The following is a 6,000-nucleotide window of genomic DNA, read 5'->3' on the forward strand; positions in this document are numbered from 1 at the left end:
TATGTGCCATTCTTCCGTGAAAGTCTTGTTCTACTCTCGTGCATTTGTCCAAACTTGATTCCTAATTATGACAGCGGTTACATACCTCGCGAGCTACGGTAGAGAAGGCGAAGAACGCGAAATGAATTGGATTCTACAATCAGGTTGCTGGTATGACTATTCAGATTAAAATCGAAAAGCCCCGCAAAGCTGCTCTTGAACGTGACATATTCGATCGAAATGAAATTTCAAGAAAGAAAAAGAGCAAGAATTATTCCGATTTATTTGTTTTCAAATCTCCAACCTATTATCGATAATCCCAAAGGTATTGCATAAGTTATCGCGAGCAGGATCAAATATTAAAATTCACCATTGCATCAACATATTTTACTGTAATATAAACAAATTTTGTGTGATGCACCAATTAATTTGTAACGAAAGTTATGAACTTCGTTCATTATCCACATCTGTCATAAAATTATAATACACATATCTGTATAGTTATTATAACGCGGATAATGTGGTTCAAAAATATTTGTCGCAGAACGCAGATCATTTTATTGTACCATGTAAGACACGCGACATATTCGCAGAAATACCTCTACCTGACCCGGCCGGAAAAGTCGTCGATCCCACAGGGTTAATGGCAAATGCGTGTCAATTCGCAAACTTCAATTTCAAATGGGACGGATTGAAATTGTTTGCGAACATGAGTTGCTTTATTTAATGATACAAAAGTAAATGTGATCAATACCTGGTAAATGAAATTATTCTTACCTTATGAGAAAAAATATAAAAAATATTGAAAATAAGGTTATATATAATTCTATGACAAAGGTGATCGAATGAAAATTTCAACTTAATTAAGAAATTACCGTTTCGATGAGTGACCTCTTATAGAATAATTTGCTTTATCTAATGTTTTTCTGCAAAAAATGTGCACATGCAAATAACTGCTGTAGCAGATTGTAATTTATGCGCGATCATAGAGAAGATAGGTAAAATCATTACACTCGGGAAACAATTTTTATTAATGAATATTTTACCAAGATTACAAATACATTTAAATATTTTTTAATTTCCCCTCTGCCTGGAAAGTTTAGACGAAACTACATCGCGCATATTTTCACTATATTTACTTGTACGTAAATGATACGCGCACTCACGAAGAAATAAAATTGTTTTCAACTTTGAAAAGTCTGACATATTTAAATAAATTTGTACTTTTGAAATTAATATTTCTGCAATAGCATATAATTTTGTAACGCGAACTTAGTAGATAGGAAAATTTTACATTAAAATTCATCAAAATAGATAAAATTTCTCATCCTTATTTATCATCGTAAATGAACGTATATTTCTTAAGTTAATAATTAAGCCAATGTCATTTTTTTTTTGTCTCCTTGCAATAAATTTGAATTTCTCATTAAATTTATTAAAACCAGAGAAGAACATAAAATATATCTAAAAAACGTTAAAGTTTGATTAAGAATTTTCTAAATAAAAATATTTTAGAAAATATTTTGTCTAATCGGTTATCGATAGTAATCTTTTCTAACAGTAATTCTACCTTGTGCAAGTAGTTCTAATGGATGCATAAAAACGGAATTATTGATTAATCAGGGCGAAGAAGGAGAGACGGAATGAACTCGACAAAATACACGATGAAATTGAACTAACTTTATACTTCGAAGCTTGGCCATGACAAGATCTCTATGAAACATTTTTAATGTCAAAGGTAGCAGTTTTTGCAAGCAATTACTAAGTCACGCTGCGACAGTTTTGCCCTAAACATTCATCAAAATTTTCGATCTCTACTCACACTGACCCAATAGAGACTGAGAAGCAATAAGTCAGCGGTAACGTAAAGCTAGAATAAAGCAGGTGCGATGTCTAATGTAAATACGTAGTTATATAGTTTTTCCAGCAGGAACACATTTTATAATATTTAAATAGGTACTGCTTACCCAACTATCTTGATAAATTAAATCTAGCAAAAGAAATAAAAAGATAAATAGCACAGTAAAATCAGTTCAAATAAGATTTTAACTGATTTTACTGTACTACTTATTTTCGAAATATACGAAATTAGTTTCAAGTACCTGTAATCTTATTCCAGTATCGTTGCGATGAAGTATCACTTTGGTAGGAATGTCAGTATGCCTTTGTTTCGAAGAGCTTGATATACATCGTGCAAATATTTTTCCCTGAATAAATTGCAACTTAAAAGAAATAATTAAAAAATCAAAGGAACAAAACAAATTAGATAAGTTCGGTTTAATAAATCATCTTATATCATCTACTTTTTATTAGAATGGTCATTATGTCGGTAACGGTATTCCTCGCGACGGAAAGTCAGTTGTTGGTCTTTGTTTCGAACAGTTTAATACGCCGAGTAAATATATATGTATCTGCAAGGTGAATAAGAAATCTGACTTAGTCTATTAAGCACAGTGATTTGTAATAATTTCTGAAATATCGATTTTCGTCGAATGCGTCCCGTGCTCCGCTTACCAAATGTTTTTGCGTTCATAACGCAGGCTTAACAATAACGAACTCCCGGCGGCGTGGCTAGTCCCTGCCCCTACGCCTTTTCCGTCTGACCGGAGGGGGACCGCGGGCGGTCGGTTGAGGGCACCGACCGTCTAGGGATCGCGGTCCAGGGGGGTGTCGGTGCCGCGCTAGTGATCTCGCGGCACTGCCGAAGAAAGAAGAGGACTGGGCTAGGATAGCCCGGAGGCACCGGTGTCTTAGGTTCGCGAAAGCCTTGCCTGTCATCCCGGGCCCACCCCTGTGCGAAGAGGACGGACCACCGCGGGGGGTTTAGTGGGTGAGAATCCCACGACCCCCGGCCTCCCCCTCAGGGGGCCGGGTCATGTTTCGAAGATTCCCCCTGCGTCATCAAAAAAAAAAAAAAAAGAAAGAAAAAAGGCTTAACAATAACGAAACACAAAAGTTACGTCGAGCTTCAAATATCAATGGCTAAACAATGGTATCAGAACTACCGTTTAAACTATTCTTAATTTTACACTGTGTCTTTTACCTTATATTCATACTAGTAATGTTTTGATCCAGCAAGTGTACAACCGGTGCATATGATCTTTCTCACGGATAAGGAAAATGCCTCAAATCTGATTGGAAACGTTCAGTCACATCGATGCAAATATATAATTCATAGAAATTACACGAATATTTGAAAAGAAAAACGGAATTTAGCTGTTGATTCGTACTGAATAACGCAGTTGTAATATATATATTTCTCACTATTACCCAAAACTGCACGCAAAATATTTTAATCGTGATGTACAATTATAAATTTGCCATTTCAAGTATGCACAACGAGTATTTACTTTGTACAGACGATTTAACGTACCGCTATGTGCGTTAAATGTAACGAAAGGTTACGTTACGCGCTACAATTTCACAACACGATATAGATGAGCGTGTATAGGGTAAGAAGAGAGTGTAGAACAAAGAAAACTTACTGACGACAAACCGTTGCGTTCATCTTCGCGCGTAGTTGTCAATTCTGCAAACTCAGTTCACATTCCGCAGCCACGAAGGAGCAAAACGTGCAACAACCGAGGCCAAAAGACACACGACACTTCGAGTTTCCCTGTACCTTCCGATACGTGTCCATGTTGTAATTACGTTAAACAAAGGAAAGAAAAGCTTAAAAGGTATAATATCAAATTTACGCGAGGCGTTCAGGTTCAACCCTGGAAAATCTTATGGAATAACGAGCAAGTAAGCACATTCTCGACGGACCGACCACTTTCTCTGGCAGACGTCTCTGGCTGAATGCCGCCCGTCGCGACGCGTAGCAACGCTTATAACAACTCCTCTCGCCGCACCACACCTACAGCTATCGGGCTTAATGCCTTTGGAATACAGGAGTCCTTCCCTCCACAACATTCTTCTTCAAGAAACCGGTTTAGTTTCCAACCGCTCCGGAGTTCCCACAGTTATGGCCTTCTCACCTGTCGGATTCCCCTCCACTCCATAAAATGCAAAGCCATATAATATTGATCTCTAACGGACGGTGTCAGGCTCACCAGGTGCGACGTGTAGGTAGTGGCTATTAATTAAGGTGCGCGAAACGCCAGGAAAATCGAGGGAGTGACAAGTGAAACATCTGTTGCGGCCAAATAGTCTTTAGTGTTTTATAACACCGTACAATGGGTTCATAAAACGTGCTTCTATCACACAAATTATTATAGGTTAGGGTAGGTCTCTCAGGGATTGCCAACCTTGTCATGGGCTGGGGGCACGCGGATGAATACGGATATTACAACAGCGGCGATGTGTCCTGCTTATGCAACAGGCGATGAACGCGTATGCAGTTAATTAACCCATAGAGCTATAAAGCGGCTCGGAATATCATGTACAGTAAGTACTCGTGATTAGCGTGATTCAAAACTACTACGACAGTTTAGCCATCTCTCTTCCCCTTTGATGTAATGAACGGCACACAACTATTCTAAGGTTGAGAACCGAGTTCGCTTATAATATAATATTTGAATGTAATTTCGATGAGAGAATTTTATGTTTATACTTTTACTCTGCATTGTTCGCAGGTCATCAATGGAACACACGTAAACATGAAGAAATATGACCGAATTTACGAATATCGCAACAGGATCGAGTAAGTGTTGTGCAATATACGATTATGAATATGTGATTATATGTGATTGATTTGTAATAACAAGGATAATAATAATAACGATGCTTATTATTCCTATCTTATTCAATTTTTTTTTTTTATGATAATCTCAGATATTTTATATTTATAAGATTACTGTCGTTTGAACGTACTACATTAAAATTAACATCTTTATCCTTTGATATCGCCGCAATTATTGTTTTTGAAATGTAAACTAATGTCTACCTATTAATTCAGATACTAGAGGACCTACTGTAATACGATAATTATAGCAAGGTACCAGACGCTTGAAAGATGTATAGGTAACATTACAAGCAGATATGAAGACAAATACGGAGGTACATATAATTGAAAATACCTAATGATATTTAAGACTTTTATTATTATTTCTCTTAATTAATTTTTCGCGTGTTTCATAATTTATGTATACAAGTCTAAATTAATATATGTACAATTGGATATAGATTCTTATAATTTACAGATACCTTCACGATGCACTCGGAAGACAGTTTCGTTTCGAAATTCGAAAATTGGAAGAATCCGCACAGAACCCCACGTAACGAATATTTCAGGGGCAAATTTCACGATTCGACGTTTCCATACTATTGGCCGAATTTACTGCCCAGGTATTTATTGCCTTAGCATTTTCCCCAAAAGTTTAATATTATTTTTTTACGATTATCTTAAACAGATTAAGCGTGATTATTAAAGACAATAAGAATCGTCAAATAAGCACTGAGTGATCATAAATTAACAAATATAATAATTGCTTTCATATATTTAACGTACTACTGTATTATAAGAATATCAAAATGTTTTAGAAAATATAAATGATGTTAATGCAAAATATTTTTAGTCGATCCTCGATTGCTTTAATAAACATTTGTCTTTTAGTTACGATTAAAAGTGGTTATTTCACTAATTTTTCGAACCTAATCCGATTTTTTGTAATAGTTGATTGTTTCATACCGTTGTCATACCATATGGAGATATTTATAGTTATATTCTATGAAATATATAATATATATACAACACATTTTCATGCCTGTTTCGTTATTTTTAGTTAATTTAATCGTCATTTATAACTGCAAAGTCATGTCATAAATACTAGAATATACATTTGAATGAATCCAATAATTCATACGAATTGTCGATCCGAGTACAAGACAAAATTGACGATACCGTACGAGTTGGGAAATAGTTGTATTCTGTACATTATTAATACTGAATGGTAATATTTTAATGATAAAGAAAACAAAAAAAAAAAACAAAAAAATACATATAGATGCTGTGTTTATATATAAAAGAATCTAACGCATCGAGCCGCCTTCTGTAACAAAAAGACATACATAGACAAT

The sequence above is a fragment of the Lasioglossum baleicum genome, unplaced genomic scaffold, assembly GCF_051020765.1.
Source record: "Lasioglossum baleicum unplaced genomic scaffold, iyLasBale1 scaffold1886, whole genome shotgun sequence".
Classification (NCBI taxonomy): domain Eukaryota; kingdom Metazoa; phylum Arthropoda; class Insecta; order Hymenoptera; family Halictidae; genus Lasioglossum; species Lasioglossum baleicum.